This window comes from Stegostoma tigrinum, chromosome 15 (assembly GCF_030684315.1).
Source record: "Stegostoma tigrinum isolate sSteTig4 chromosome 15, sSteTig4.hap1, whole genome shotgun sequence".
Lineage (NCBI taxonomy): Eukaryota > Metazoa > Chordata > Chondrichthyes > Orectolobiformes > Stegostomatidae > Stegostoma > Stegostoma tigrinum.
Window position 1 is genome coordinate 38,897,517 of NC_081368.1, and position 17,443 is coordinate 38,914,959.

A 17,443-nucleotide genomic window follows, 5' to 3' on the forward strand; every position below is an offset into this window, starting at 1 on the left:
TCGACCACTGCAGGGGGAGGGGGAGTCCTTGTGGTGGGGAAGTTGCGGTCCTTGAAAAAACGAGGACATCTGAGATGTTTGGGAGTGGAATGCCTCATCCTGGGACCAAATGCGGTGGAGACGAAGGAATTGGGAATATCTGATGGCATTTTTGCAGGAAGGAGGGTGGGAGGAGGTGTATTCTTGATAGCCGTGGGAGTCAGTGGGCTTGAAATGGATATTGGTTTCCAGGTGGTTGCCCGAGATGGAGACAGAGAGGTCCAGGAAGGTGAGAGAGGTGTTAGAGATGGTCCAGGTGTGGGCAGAAGGTGTTGGTGACGTGAATGAACAGTTAGAGCTCCTTGTGGGTGCACGAGGCAGCGCCAATACAGTCATCAATGTAATGGAGGAAGAGATGGGGTTTAGGGCCAGTGTAGGTACAGAAGAGGGATTGTTCCACATAACCTACAAAGAGGCAGGCATATCTTGGGCGCATGCGGGTACTCATGGCCACCCCCTTTGTCTGTAGGAAGTGGGAGGAATTGATTCTCATTTAATTCTCTAATCTGCTTGATACTGTGCTATTTGGCTAAGATAGCAATCCAGATCTGATTACTTCTGAGATTCTGTGTTTAATTTGGACTCTAACTGCTCGATGTCTCTCAACAGAACATCATTGCTAAAAGAAATTTGGCAAAGTACTAATGATGAATGGGAAACTAACTCTAAAGCAACACATGTTGTTTGTAGCTACCTCATGCTGGCAGACAGTGAAATTAAGATAAACCATGATGTGTACTATGTTCATTCCTCCATATGCGAATGAAGCTTTTAGTCTCAGGAGTGCGCTAGAGATGAAAGAAAAACAAGCATAATACTATGCATCACCTGAGTATTACTCTATACCCAGATCTATTAGTCAAATTTGGAATGTGAAATTTAACCAAAAAAAAGCTGCCACTTCAGCACAGAATTGTTGGAATTTCAGCTTTTTCATAGGATAAGATATAGTGCATGTTTGGAAACTCTTTGATGAAGTGCTTTCTGTAATTACAGCCATGAACATCTTGATGGGTTCAAGTGAGACTCATGCTTGAATAAGGAATGGAAAACAAATTTTGTTTAATTTGTATATGCAAATTTCATTTAATTAATTCCAGTCAAATTATGCTAGCTACAATTTAGATCTTTCCCAGCATTGGAAAAGAAACAGAATATGAAACTTGGGAGCTGTGCTCAATCTTTTGAAGGAAGGAACGATTAATGAGGGTAATGGCTAATTAGTTTTCACTTATTTATACAAGTAAAAAGTAGTTGTTGGCATTATGCAAATTGGCTATGGAAGCAACCAACCAAACAAGAAATATCAAGGATGATGTGACAAACTAAAGAAAAATCTCGATAAGTTACCAGATTTATTTTTACCTTTCTTCACAATATTTGGGGTTAAAAAAAAACAGGTATGTTACAAATAAAAAATCCAGTTTGTTTCCATAAGAAAGCTGCATAACATAGACACAATGTCAAAAAAAAATCCGCAGATGCTGGATATCTGAAATAAACCCAGAAAATGCTGTACATACTCAGCAGCTTTGGCTGCATCTGTGGAGAAGGGAACAAAATTGGAATGGATAATCATGGGCTTGATATGTGAATTGAATTTCTTCCTCCACAGATGCTTTCTTAACATAGGTGTTGTTTCTGATCATATGTTCAGCCTGTCCACCATCTACAAGGCACAAGTCAGGAGCAATGATAGAAAACTCCCCACTTGCCTGGATGAGTTCAGCTGTAACATCATTCAAGAAGCTTGACACCATTCAGGACAAAGCCGCGCGCTTGATTGAAACTGCATCCACAAACATCCACTCCCTCCACCTCTGATGCTCAGTAGCAGCCGTGTGTACTATCTACAAGATGCACTGCAGAAATTTACCAAAGATCTTCAGACAGCACCTTCCAAACCCATGACCACTTCCATCTAGAAGGGCGACAGCAGCAAACAAATGAGGACACCACCACCTGCAAGTTTCCCCTCAAGCCTCTCACCATCCTGACTTGGAAGTACGGTATATCACCATTCCTTCACTGTGGCTGGGTCCAAATCCTGGAATTCCCTCCCTAATGGCGTTGTGGGTTAGCCCATGGCAGGTGAACTGCAGAGGTTCGAGAAGGCAGCTCACTACCACCTTCTCAAGGGCAATTAGGAATGGTCAATAAATGCTGGCCAGCCAGTCACACCCACATCCCATAAACTGAGTTTTAAAAGAATATTCATTTGAAGGAGATTGTGATTTTGTTTGCAAGCTTGTGTAGTGATTGTGATTTTAGATGAACCATGCAAATGTTGAAGGTTTAAATCACAATATTAAGATGTGAAATTGAATTTAATAAACTTGTTGAGCAATTTCCAGAAATAAACATTAAAAGTGACTAACACTACGAAAAACACAACCTGCTAGGTAATCTACTTCAGTTAAGAAATCCTACCAGCTACTATTTAGCCTGACCTAAGTATAACACCAGTAACACATGGTTGGTTCCTACAAACCCCATGCGTAATCAATGACTGAAAGGTCCAAGATATCATGAAAACATCTGAAGGTCATCAATTGTATCTGGTCAGGACTTCAGTAATCTCAGCGAATTTAGCCATGCAAAATCATCATCACAACTCCTTCAATTGTTAATTAGAGGATGCCCTGGTGGAAGCAAATCACGGTCTGCATCTAGTGATGGCTGAGCCAACGCTTGAGTTACCTATCATCAGCCTACTCACCATAATCATGTTTGTCAATGGTAATAGTGGTAAGAGTGAACACTTCATATTGGTTTTGAAGGGGAAACCCCATTGTCATAATGAGGATATCCATGACTGAATAATATGACATTAGTGCTGATCTGAGTGGAAAAAGACTAAGATTAAAGAACAAGATTAAATCTAACTGTTCAAAATTCATCATTAGCAAGTTACAATAGGCCTTGATCACTATCAAACTGACAGCACATTCTTTATTCCTTGCAGTGTAGCTTTGAATGAGGCATGAACAAAGCAGTATGTCGTAGATACAGCCAAAGAGCTGTATTAACAATAACCAATGGAGAAGAACAATGACCCAGTTAAGATGAGGAGGAAACTTTATGAGTATCCCTATGTTGATCCAAGGTTTAGCCAGTGCATGAGCATAAGCAGCAAAGCTCAAGTGTCTGAAAGCATTTTTCAAGCAAAATGAATAGAATACTCAATCTCTTCATCCAGTCCACATTGGGGCAAGATTATGGCTATGAAAATGGACTAGGCCCAGAGACAGTCAGAGGCCCTGGAAATAGTGAAAGGACTATGTAATAAAAAAACACATCTTTTATTGATTAATGCTGCAGACAACAAGATTTAACAATCCAAGTACTTCTACACATAAGATCAACAATGTCTTAATTGAAGTTGAAGTTGACTTATGATTGATTTAGTAGATAAATTCCAAAATAATTGCATGTAATTAATTTGCATGATTACAGCAAGGTACCAATCCATTCAGTTCATCCAATAAATGGAGAAAATATGGATACAGTAGATCACACATTAGATCCATTTTAAGAAAACAAATTACAATAGCCTATCATACCAGACAAAACATGGCCAACAAGTCACGAGAGTTCATAAGCATTTACCATATGCTCATATGCAGTTAGAAGTAACAATGTACCCTCTTTAATTTTCTTAAATATATTTCAAAACCCTTGAAAGCAAAAGAATAGTGCACCACTCAGACATCACTGGCTTTGTTCTAGATCCAGTCCCCTGCTCTTGCATTCCTTCATGCAGATCAAGGAACCCTCAAACTGACAACCTGCCCACACTAGGCCAACTCTTTCCTGTCCTGCCTGGAGCTGAAGTAACTGCAGCCCAGTTGGGTTGAGATCCTTAAGTAGTCAATAATTGACAGGTTAAAGACTTTAATTTGCAGTGAATTAAGAAAGCTGATCCTGTGCTTTCTCCTTCTTCTCCCATCAGAACTCTATTCCTAAGGTGGTGGGAAGGAGGATGAGTTTCTTGCTGGTACAAACCTGGCACATTATATGACCTTCCCATTGTTGGAGGGAAAAGGATAAAAGGGAGAAAAACAGAAAACAAATAATGCAACAGTACCTTAAAGGGATGCAATTTGGTATCCATAATTGCACTGAAAAATCACAGAGTTAAAACAAACAAGTTAATGGCAAATTGGGAAAGCAAATGGACTATATTTCAAATGGAATGGAGCATAAAAGCAGGGATGTATTGCAAAAACTGTGTACACTATTAGAAGATCACAGTTAGAATACTGTGAAATGTTTTTGGGCCCTTTACCTAAGGAAAGACACACTGGCATTGGAGGCAGTCCAAAGAAGGTTCAGTGGCTGATCCCATGCACAGAAGGATGGTCTTAAAGAAGTGGTTGAGTAGGTTGGGCCTGTACTCATTGGAGTTTAGAAGGAGAGATAAACTTTTTGAAACATACAAGATTGTCAGCGGACTTGATAGGGAAGATACGAAAAGAGATGGTAGGAACTGCAGATGCTGGAGAATCTGAGATAACAAGGTGTAGAGCTGGATGAACACAACAGGCCGAGGAGCTTCATCGGAGCAGGACAGCTGACATTTCTGGCCTAGACCAACTTCCTCCCCTGTTTCTGAAGAAGGGGGGAGGTCCGAAACATCAGCTCTCCTGCTCTTATGATGCTGCTTGGCCTGCTGTGTTCATCCAGCTCTACACCTTGTTATTGTAGATGTGAAAAGGTTGTTTTCCCTTGTGGGACAGTGTAGGACCAAATGGCTCAGTCTCAGAGTAAAGGATTGCCCAGTTAAGACAGAGATGAGGAAGAATTTCTTCCCTCAGATGGTAGTGAATCCATGGAATTCTTCACTGCAGAGGCCAGTCGAAGGTGGACCAATAAGTATATTCAAAGCTGAGAACAGTCATCTGTTAGAGAATCAATGAGTATGGGGAAAAAGCAGAAAAGTGGATTTGAGGATTATCAAATCAGTCATGACATCATTGAATGGTGGAGTAGGCTCAATGGCCTACTTCTGCTCTTGCATCTTATGGTCTCTCTATGATTCGTGAATGTAAAACAGAGCTAAATAATAGAACAATAGTAGGTTTATACTGAAAGGTTTTAATTCCCAAGATTAATTTATATAATGTATTTATTAGTTCAGAGTCAAAGCTGCAATGATCCCTGAACATTCAATGTCTTTCTCCGATCACATTTAGTTAAGCCTGAAGGGTGCGAAGAGACAATTTTCTGTTACTTATGCTAACGACAGGATGATCAGAGTCACAGGGTGTATTATTTTACTTACTCAGAGGAGAAAGGCACAAGGATGCCCGAGGACATGCAGTCATCTTTTAATAGGTGTCATATTCCAGAGGACACACACAAATTTGCAATGTGTTCTGACCTCGGCGCTCACCTCACCTCCCACTGTTATGGATGAGGTGAAAAGAGAAAGGCAAAATTTAATTTTTACAAACTGTAACTATCATATAAAATCACAGATATTATGTAATACTTAATTATAGTTGTAGTATTAAAAGATAATTTCTGAATTATTGAGTGGCACATTACAGAAATAACATTGGTATTTCAAGACCTTTCTAATTGAATTTCAATTATATTTTTATTATTTGTTTATCATTTGCTTGTCACATGCTTATCATTTTGTCAGCTATTGGTATATTACCTACTGCAAACATACCTTTTAACAATTATAGTACGTGATCGAAACTAGATTAAATAAGTAGTCCTGTCTCATGGAATATAGGGGCTCCAATCAAATGTTTGAACAATGCCTTCCTGCATTAGTGCTGGTCCTGCATAATAGCTATCTGGAATGCTAGTATCCAACTAAATCTGTTCCCTTTGAGCTACCTGCAATACCAATTGTCCCCTATCCAACTTCGCCTCACTACCTTCCAATCCCAAGTAGAGCTGCTTAATTACAGCTATGACTCAGGCAATTGAAAATGCAGATGATTGCGAAGGTATTTCCAATTCTCAAAAATCAGAATCATTTTAGCAAAAATAATCAATCGTCAAGCAGCTTCCTCATTTCAATTATTAGTAAGGCTGTAACATTCATAGCACGCTCACTGACACTCAAAAATGGGGAGGTGATGGCCCAGTGGTACTACGGCTTGACTGTTAATCCAGAGACCCGTATAACGTTCTGAGGACCTGAGTTCAAATCCCGCCATGGCAGATGGCAGAATTTGAACTTAATAAAATATCTGGAATTAAGAGTCTAATGCTGACCACCAATCCATCGCCAAGTGTTGGGAAAAACTCATTTGGTTCGTAAACATCTTTTAGGGAAGGAAACTGCCATCATTATCTGGTCTGGCCTAAATGAGACTCCAGACCCACAGCAATGTGGTTGACGCTGAACTGCCCTTTGGGCAATTAGGGATGGGCAATAAATATTACCTTGCCCACAACATCCTTATCCCGTTAATGAATAAAGAAGAAAAAAGTCTTCTGTCAGAAATGCTGCCAGACCCTGCTATATGTATGATTTTAGCGTGGACACAAGAACTGAATCTCACAGGAAATCTCAGGGCATCTGCTCTCAATATTAAGGTAGATTTCAACAAGTATAGTACCAAGAAACCCGTGAAAATTTCAAGTTAGATTGGCTGATATATCTGCCACAAACGCAGATGTTCATGTCTTACAGAAACCAATCATTGCAAGAGTTCCATGGGACAGGGTTCCTTCGCAAATCCATCTTTTGCTTCATTAAAGATCTTTCTTCCATCAAAACCTCAAGAGTGAGCTATCTTCAATGATTCTTCAATGTTTAGCTCAATTTTGATGATGAGTCAATGCATACCAACCTTCAGCAGGATTTGTACACGATGTTGACTTGGGCTGACAAGTAAATGTAATATTCAAATGACAAGTGTCAAGTGGTGAACATTAGCAATAAGAAAAAGCTCAAGCATCAAACATTATAATAATAAAAGATCTAATCACCTCCAATGACACAATCACCAACCGGTATTTCTATTATCAACAGCCTAAGTTCATAGTGATCATGACTGAATAAGTGATAATTGCTGATCAGGCCAGTGACTCGTTGCTCTTGAAAGAATGTAAAAAAAACTATTGAGCAAAAAGTTAACAAGAACACAGATCAACTCCATTCCAAAATAAACTAATCAGACTATGAGTATTGTGTGGTGAATAACAACTCTTGATCTGAAAACCCTCTTCTACATCCCACCTTGATATGGTAAAATGCTTAAAAATCAACCTCAAACTTAGTAACATCACATGAGAAATCCTAATATTTTCAATATTTTAGACTTTTTCTATGTGGAGCTAAACTATGCATATATCTGTTCCATGTAACATGACACACTGACTAAATTTCAAAGGCAAATTGACAAAATAATTACTTAATCCCAGGAGTTTTTTTTCAAAAGGGAAGCAACTGCATGAGTTGCACTATCCAATTAACAAATTGAGCGCCCTCTACTGTATCAATCAGCACAGATTAATCAAGACAATGCTACAGTAGAGCTAAACAATGTAGACAGATCTTTTAATACAGCATGGAATATCAGTCTCCCTCTTGAGGTTATGTACTTAACAGATAACCTCTGTCCCAAAGCCTACAAGAATCTAGACATCCTCTCTAACTACTCACTCTGACTGGCCAGCTGCCAGTTCACAAAGCTTTCACACATCACATTTTTCAGTAAATTTCTCCAATTGTCAAGTGTGCTGGAGTTTCTAAGTATATTTTGGATGAAATTGTCAATTTTCCCAATTGAACTATGGTGCAAATGCATCTATTTCAGAAAAAAAATCTTCAGGATGACACTTGATTGACATTAATTTGGTAGTTTTTGTTGGTTACACAATAAAAGGGTGAAGAACTTGTGCAGTAGCAGTGGAGATTGAAGTTGCCCATTTGGTGTTAATCAGGGTACAGGAGACAGGCGTCTGCGCTAAATTTGTACCACATCAGGCTTACTGAGTCTTCCTTTATTAAAATTTCAGATTATTTATTGGTCAACCTATTTCAAATGGAAGATAAAAATTGTTAGGAATAGAATAAATACTAAGTTTGACAATATCTCAAAAATTTTCATATAAAAGCAAAATACTGTTAGTTCTGGAGACATGAAATAAAAACAGGAAGTGGTGGGGATATTCACCACATCTAGCAACATCTATTCAGGGAGAAGCAGAGTTAATGTTTCAGATCCAAAATGATTTCTTTGGCAAAACGAAAACATCCAAAGAACTGAAGAAAACACAGTGTGGATCTGGAGGAACACAGCAGGCCAGGCAGCATCACGGGAGCAGGAAAACTGACGTTTCAGGTCAGGACCCTTTATCTGAAGAAGGGTCATGACCTGAAATGTCAGCTTTCCTGCTCCCGTGATGCTGCCTGGCCTGCTGTGTTCCTCCAGCTCTGCACTGTGTTATCTTTGACTCCAGCATCGGCAGTTCTTACTAACCCAAAAACCTGGGAAAACTCAACAGATCTGAGACAAATCAGAGTCAATGTTTCAGGCCTAAACTTGAAATATTAGCCCTGCTTTCTCTCCACAGGTGCTGCCAGATCTACAGAGGTTTCTTTTTCCAGCAATTTCTGTTTGAATTTCTAACTTCTTCAGAACCTGCTTTAAAAGATCAAATTCAGCAGCATGGGTCTCTTCTACATCTCCCACCTCTCTACAGACATTTATCTGTTCGTTACTTGAACCCGATTGCAATGTTTATATAATGTTTTTCACTATTGACATATCTAATATTCCTTCATTTTCTAGAATAAAAAAAAGTTATTACCAATTTTCTTTGTTGTCCAATAAGGTAAGGGTTGCTTTGAGTGCCCCTGTAATCTATTTCCATCTGAAATATTAACTGTATAGCATGCAAAGCGATTCACTATTCACTGTTCCCGTGATTGCCCTTTGGGAATAACACAGTTAAACATTGTATTTCTCACAGTTTTTCAATAAAATGGCTGTTTGGGATTTACTCAGAAAATGATGGCCACATGAGATACCTATATTAAATGAACTGAGAACTCATGCAGCATAAGGATCAGATGGAATACTTATAGAGGTCATACAACATACAGCATGGAAACAGACTCTTTGGTACAACTCATCCATGCTGGCTAGATAGTCTAAATTCATCTAGTCACATTTGCCAGCATTTGCCTTCCTATTCATGTACGTACCCAGATGTCATTTAAATGGCTTAATTGTACCAGCCTCCACAACTTCCTTTGGCAGCTCGTTCCATACACACATCACCATTTGCATGATAAAGTGCCCCTTAAGTCCCTTTTATATCTTTCACCACTCATATTAAATCTATGACCTCTTGTTTTGGGCTCCCCTACCCTGGGAAAAAGTCATTAGCTATTCACCCTATCCATGTCCCTCATGATTTTATAAACTTCTGTAAGGCCACACCTCAACCTCCAATGCTCCAGGTACAAAAGCCCCAGTCTATTCAGCCTGACCCAATAATTCAAACCCTCCAATGCTGGCAACATCCGTGTAAATCTTTTCTGCACTCTCTCAAGTTTAATAACATATATCCTATAGCAGGGAGACTGGTACTCCAAAAATGGCTTAACCAAAGTCCTGTACACCCGTACCATGACATCCCAACTCCTATACTCCATGTAGTGATTACTGAAGTCATGTGTATCAAATACCTTCATCACTATCGTGTCTACCTATAACTCCACTTCCAAGCAATAATTTCTGTAATATAGGAACAAATAGGAAACAGATTCTGGGTGTAGTGGATATGGCCAGAGAGCTGGAATTCAATGATATCCATTTCAATATTTGAAAGGGAAAAAATTATACAATTCTGGGAACTGTAGGTGCACTGAAAATCTGTAACATTAATAGGTGGTGAAATATTGGTTTCTGAATAAAGGATGTAGATCAAAGAAAACACCAAGAACAAAAAAAAATTTGCATAGGTATACCATCCAATCATGTCTCTGAAACTGTACAAAGTATATCACATGAAATAATCTGAATAGCAGTAATTCTTACAGTTGTGTAAGCATACCTTTCCAAGCAACCTTTTTAGGACAAAAGAGTCTCACAAATAGAAATAAGATGAAAGATAAGATGCACATTATTTCAGCAATATTGACGGAAAAGAATGTTGATCAGGCTATATTTTGAACATAGATAATATATCCTTTTGAACAGAAAGGTAGTATTGGAGTTCAGTGGTAGATCACATACCATGTTCTCAAATGTTGTCTAAATTTACATGTTTCTCACAAAGTCAACATCTCAACAACTGCATCCAGTCAACTCAAGCAAATTGAAATCCATCTGAAAGGTTTAGAATGGTTACATTTGTCCAACACAACTTTTCCAATTCTTTGAGAAATTAGCAGTGATGTTTAGTGGAAGTAAAATGGATATTATTGATTTTCTTTTATTTACGGAATTGGGGAATTGCTCGATGCTCACTTGTTTTTTTCTTATATGTGCCATGTCAGACTTTTGCCTCCATTACATTTCTCCAGGATTTCTGGAGCTTTTCCTAGTCATTAAACATGACCCTGCAAACCAGTATTTCCAGAGAATGAGGTGGGCTATAGGGGAGTTGTAAGTGTTCCTGACTTTGATATAATAAACAGCAAAGAACAAGTCATTCAATCCATCTTATCTGTGGAAGTATTTTTACCACACACTTTTTTTCCTTTCTCCTTCATGTTCCTATTTTAATCATAGAATACCTACAGTATGGAAACAGGCCCTTCGGCCCAACATGTCCACACCAAACCTCGGAGCAATCCCACCCAGAGGCCATCCCCCTATAACCCACCTAATCTACACCTTACTGAGCACTATGCGCAATTTATCATGGCTAATCCACCTAACCTGCACATCTTTGGACTGTGGGAGGAAACCAGAGCACATGGAGGAAACCCACACAAACACAGGGAGAATGTGTAAACAGACAGTTGCCTGAGATAATGGGAACTGCAGATGCTGGAAAATCCAAGATAACAAAGTGTGGAGCTGGATGAACACAGCAGGCCAAGCAGCATAAAAGCTGATGTTTCGGGCCTAGACCCTTCATCAGAAAAAAACCTTTTTCTGATGAAGGGTCTAGGCCTGAAATGACAGCTTTTGTGCTCCTAAGATGCTGCTTAGCTTGCTGTGTTCATCCAGATAGTTGCCTGAGGCTGGAATCGAACCTGGGTCCCTGGTGCTGTGAGGCAGCAGTGCTAGCCACTGTGCCACCATAATTCAATTGCCCCTGAAATGTATTAAATGTTTAATTTTTAGTTTGTATTACATATTTAGTCCATATGAAACCATTTGAATTCTTAGTTTGTATTACATATTTAGTCCATATGAAACCATTTGAATTCTGTTGTCTTGTGCAATAACTTGTAGTGAGATTATCTGTTCCCCAAAATAGTGAATTTCTCGCACACCTTGCATCTGTCATTTTACAACTGAAACTGCCCAGAGGAGCTTCGTCTTAGAGTTCAGCATCTCAATACAGGACACGCTGACTTGGGAAAGAATGCTAGATAATTTTCACATATTTCAGAATCATGCTGATGGTCTTAATTGGTAGGTGAAGGTGGGAACTGTACGGAAGAGGGCCTCTGATTTCCATGAGTACTTTTTACATGCTTCAGAGAAGGAGTCAACAATGACCTAGAGCTCAGTTTCAGGTGTAAAATGACAGATTTTCCGTTTCCCTTGAGACCGTCCTTAAAAGATTCCGTTTTCAACCAAATATTTGATAATTTGATCTAATATCACTTATGGACCTGAAATTATTTTTGATGATACTCCTGTAAAATGCTTTCAGACATTTTAATATGTCAGAGGCTCCATTTAAACAGGGTGTGGTAAACTGCTGAGAAACATTTTCTCAAAGAACTCTACTCATGCTTTGTAACCCTGCAGCTCAAGATGAAGTACTAAATTTGGGGACTTAGATTTAAAATTTTCATTCTATTGCTCAAATTACGACTTGGCCTTTGTCCTCTCTATTCCTACAACTCCTCTGAAAATTCTGCAATTGTTATGACCAAATTCTGGTTCCCTAATTCATTACACTCCTTCTTCTGATACCCCAAACTGTTAAAGTTTTCAGATTAGAAGGAATGAGCTTGCTTCCTTTCTTTATTCACCCAATTTCCCAGTCAATTGGAACAAGTTCAACTTAAAAGCAATTTCTTCCCTTCTGGATATTTTTCTTTCGGATCCAAATTAACTTGCATTTTAAAAGGAGCCAATTAAACCAGGCTTTTTTTTCAATTAACACATATGGTGTCATTACACATGAGAATAAATATTAAACAAACACATATTACAGATTAGAAAAAAGAGGTGAATGCAAAAGGCAAAAATAAAACAAAAGTTACATCATCAGTCTCTGAATCCTTCATAAAGAGCAAGTAAGACGACATTGTAGCCATTATTGGGTTGTATGAGTAATGTTGAGTTTGTCACTTGAAAAGGCAATTTTTGAGATTCTTGCTTTTGTAGGCTGATTGATGTTCCTCTGTTCTGACTTATTTTTAGACTTGTTTACAGCACCTAGAGTGAGGGATACTGTCCATGTAGTTACCTGTGATATAGCAGCATTTACTGGCAATTCTCAAATTGTGACTTCCACAGCACACTGGATATACTTTAGTCTATAGTAGTCTGAGAATAACACATTCACAGTAGACCAACAATAACACACTACTGCTGTTGTGACTCTCTTTTAACCCATCTTTCATATATTCCTGGAAGGGGAAACCATTAAAATTTTTGTAAGAGGTGGCTTTCTGCTAAGGAGTTTCATGGTGGGGTTTGTTGTCAACCCCCTCTTTGTCTCAAGTTGTTCTGTATATTTGAGGTTCTTTGTTGCTTTATGAGTTACATTCCACATTGAATTTTGGCCAGTCAACTCTTAAATTATAGCTGCAGTTATTTTGTCTCTGCAGCTGTCATCTTTAAAAAAACACATTTTGAAATTAAGGGCGAAAAATACCACAAGCATTTTGGATTTCTGACCTGTATCTTAACATAATTGACCAATCTCATTCCAACCAATTTCATCTCTACACTTTGACTTTAGGCTCTGGCAACTTTTTGCTAAACCGTTTCTTCTCTCCACTTTCAACACACTCCTTAAAATTACACAGTTGGTCAAATTGTTTGGGGCACCGCAAAGACTCTTCTGCACTTCAACTCCATCCACAAGAAATCTGACATCCACAAGCCAGAGACTTTGGTTTGACAGCTCACCTAAAAGACAACACAAGCAACAGTGTAGCACTCACTTTGTGCTACAATAAATGCCTGTCTGCATTACGAATGCAGGCCTTGAAATGAAGCTTTAATTTACAGTGCTGAGAGGAACGAGTGCTACAACTCAGTAAAACAGATATTGATAGAACTTGTATTTTTTTGGACAAAGGATGGACGAAAGCAGACTAGGAGGAAATGGACCTGGCCCGAGCATACTCAACTGAGACAGGCAGGATAATCAGCTTTGAGTAGTAAGGACTATTCTATGCAAGTTTAAGCCTTTGTAAATTATTTTTTGTATATTAACCCATCAGTGTGGATGTTTACATTGTTTGTCCTTGTTCATATGTTCCCAAACATTTGAATAACAACTATCCAGAATTTACTGCCAATATATCAATATCTTAGCTGGTGTTTGCAGTAATTAATGTGTAAGACTTGAGCAACTTGTGGTGAAGAAGTGATTCTTTGTGATTTTGATTTTCCACAAGTTGCTGCGCAATTTTCCCTTAGCCTCAGGGAATCAACTACTCACTGCAAGTTTCATGATGTTGCATTTGTGCATTAATTGCCAATTAAGCTCAAAATAAGAAGATTTATGATCCTGAAATTTTAATCAACCAGAAAGGTTTCAATTTAAATTGTATTATCTTAATCCTATGGGCAGTAAATTGTTGTCAGAGCTTCTCAAACTTTAAAGCTTTAAAAAATGTTTTGTTTTTAACTTTTGCTTCCTGCCTTTTTTTTCTTAATCCAACCTTTCTTTGTCTTTCTGTTTTTCTTTCTGCACCTAATTAGAATCTGCTCCATCCTATTTCTTTCTCAAGTATTTCTCCTTTTCTTCCTTGTTTGCTGCTCTTCTTGGGGCAGAGAAGATTTGATTGTGTTTTTAAAATCTTGAAGGGACTCAACAGTGTAGACAATGAGAAACTATTCCCATGGGCAGAAGAGTTGAGAACCAGAGGATAGTTATCTGAGGTGGATGGCAAAAGAAGCAACAGTGACAAGAGTGTTTTGGATTTGGAATGCCTTCACTGAGAATGCTGTGGAAGTACAAGAGGGAACGAGCTACTTATGTGAAGGGAAATCATCTGCTTTGTTATAGGCCAGTGAATTAATCTTCCAGAAAGTTTACATGGTGATGACGGGCTGAATAATTTCTTCCACATCTGTCACCTCACAAAATTTTTAATGCAACCAAAGAGATGAGGTAGCCCCTAACAGTTCTCTGTCAAGTGTCACCATTCAACGGGGATTCTTCCATCTTATTGCATAATGATTCCATTGTTCACTAAGGTTCTGGATGAACTTATGCCCTTATTGTTGTCTTCTTCATTAGCTGATATCTCCAAAGACTTAATCGGCTGGGCTTGTCCTTATTGGAATTTAGGAGAGTGACAGAGGATCACGTAGGACCATATAAAATCCCGGTGAGACTGGACAGGCTAGATGTGGGAAGAATGTTCCTGATGTTGGGGAAGTACAGAACTAGAGGCCACAGTCTAAGAACAAGAGATGAGCCACTCAGGAGTGAGGTGAGGAAGAATTTCTTCATTCAGAGAGCTGTGAACCAGTGGAATTCTCTCACAGAAAGTTGTTGGGAGGCAGTTGGTTAGATATGTTGGAGAGGGAGCGAGATGTGGCCCTTACGGCTAAAGGGATCAAGGGATATGGGGAGAAAATGGGAATCGGACACTGAAATGGCATGGTCAACCACGATCGTATTGAATAGTGGGGTATACAGGGTAAAAGGGGCAAATAGCTTACCCTTGCAACTATTTTCCATATTTCTGTGTTTTTAGCTCCAGTAATTTGTCGGGATATTTATCTCGAGTGAAAGGGTTCACGGACAAAGTCGATCCAGCGGCGCTTGCTGCAAGATGCCCCGTTTTAGCAAACTTTGGGCCAATACTTTTCCAAAACAGGGAGACGCTTCTTACTCTTGCGCTGACCGTTTCTCTTGCTCTGAAAGAGGAAGTATCTTAGAGCACGTTTTGTGAAATCAGGTGGGGAAGTAGCGAGCGGGATGTAAGCTGCCGTATAAATGTGAGATTTGGTTAAGGCTGGCGGGGTGGCAACGGATGGACGCAGTTAAGTCCCCACATTCTGTCTGCCTTAGTCCTTCACAAGCTGATCAAAATTCAGGTCACGTCGCCGCTGTGTTGTGAACGCGCATTGCTCGTACCCGCGGCCCCTTGCTGTTTCCCCAACCCCCTAAACGAGGTCTTGCAGTGAAAGGAGAAGCGGCGGAGGGAGAGGCAGCGATAAGGAGCGCTTTGATAGTCACATCAGGGCAGAGAGAGCGTACTATCAGCCCCCGGGACGTAGGCATGGAACTATTGGGGAGTTGCACAGCATCAGCCTGCTCCTGAGACCCTACCAGTCCCAGGTAAGAGTCCCCAGGATGGATCGGGAGGAGAGGAGGAGGAGGAAGAGGAGGTAATGCGAGTGGTAAGCGGGGACCCAGGACCCACTAAAGGGTTTTCCTTTTATCACATTAGTTATTCTATCAGTTCTGTTATTTGGCTTAACCTCTCGTCCTGTCTGCCTGCCCCACTGAACCTTTTCTATTCCGATCTGCAGACGTCTATCGCCCCTTCGAATATTTCTCCATCTTTTTAGCTGTTAACCAACAACATTCCGTATTATTCAAACCAAAAACAAGTGTCTGTTTGATGGAAATTTGCTCCTGGATTTGGGCTGAAGAGAAAAAAAAAATCGCAAGAACTGAAGGTTGATGATCTTTCTTTCTCCGTAAAGCTGTATTTTTGATGGAATTGGTACAAAGTCTGGAATTGGTGTTGAATGCAAATGGATTTGAAATTTCCTGCTGCTTAATTAAGATGTTATTGCAGCTCCGAGTTTCCTGCTCCTGGTTTTGTGCTTTGTATCTAGATTGTCTTTCATATTGTTTAACATGATTTCTTATAATTATAAAAAAAGCCTGATCTTTGTGGACTGACACAGAGGGAAAAAAACAACCTCCGGGCTAGCTGTTGTCATGGAGATTGAGTCTAGTCAAGTGAGTGTGTGTGCAAGTTGACAAAATGACATTTCCCCATGTAAAAATAATAAATGTCTTTTGTTTTATGAAATGTGGAAATCAATAGAGATGGTATTGTTGGAATAGAGTAAGCATGCAGTCTTTCTGCTCCAAGATTGGAGCTGCAAGTTGCGCATGAAAATCTCTCCATCACCTTGTTTGTGTGCAGTTTCCAATTGAGTTGGGTTTGATTTGATGGGCTCCTCCAGCTCTTCTGGCTTTATCCTGTCTAGGCATATAATATGAATGACATACAATGTGGGCAATTTACTGATTATTGTGCAGCTATCTATCAACTGCCATCAGTCGTGGTTTGCCTCCACCCCCACTTTCTCCCAGCCCCTCCCTCACCGTCATGCATCGATGCAGAATTTTTTTTCTCCCTTGTTTCTCTAAAGTGTTTAGAGTGGTATTTGTGAGCTGTTTATCTTATTCATATTCGGGTCTCGTAGACTGGCTGTAACTGGAATCCCTGCTGCTTTAAACAGATCCCATTCAATAGAAACCACCAAACATCCAGGCACTGCATCTGAGCAGCGAAGTCACTAACCCTTTCAGAACTGAAGGGCCCTCTCCACATGCTGGGGAGTTGGGGGAGGAGAAGACATTTTTTAAAAAATGGCATTGTACTCTTAGAAATCTACTCTGCACTGACCAATGAAAGGAATCGCTTCCCGTCATACAATACATCAACGTGCCCTTCATGCAGACGGTTATATATTTCCATTCATTGTGAGAATTTGAAAAGAGCCACTTTCTTTTTTAAATTGTATGCTTATGTTAGCGGTTTTCTGACTTCTACAAATTGTATTTTCAAATGAGGTATTCTGTGCAATGGACAATCAGTGACTTTTCCCTATCTGATTCTAGAGTTTGTTGTTTACAAATTGTTTGGCTCATGCTCACTTTGACAGAAACAACATTTGCTTTCAGCTTGAAAGTAACAAAAAGTATGACTATCTAAACAGTTAATTTCCAATTCCATTCATGTCATGTGTAAAGAGTTTATTTCATGTCATTTCAACTTCAAACCCTGAGGTGATTTTTGGTTCCACTTTGGTATTCCATTGTCAGAACTCTGAATAAAGGGTATGTATGGATATTACTGAGT

At 39.4% G+C, this 17,443-nt stretch overlaps 1 protein-coding gene across 6 annotated transcripts in view; it reads left to right on the plus strand.

Moving 5' to 3' along the window:
• Positions 1 to 15,371: 15,371 nt before the first annotated feature.
• The window catches only part of nlgn3a (neuroligin 3a), a 291,438-nt gene continuing 289,366 nt past the window's right edge, over positions 15,372 to 17,443 (plus strand). For 3 of the 6 annotated variants that reach the window (XM_048544695.2, XM_048544697.2, XM_048544696.2), the window contains exon 1: positions 15,372 to 15,678. The gene's annotated coding sequence lies outside the window, so the exon portion shown is untranslated. The remainder of the gene's footprint in view (positions 15,679 to 17,443) is intronic. The other 3 variants (XM_059651423.1, XM_059651424.1, XM_048544698.2) reach the window with 2 other exon arrangements.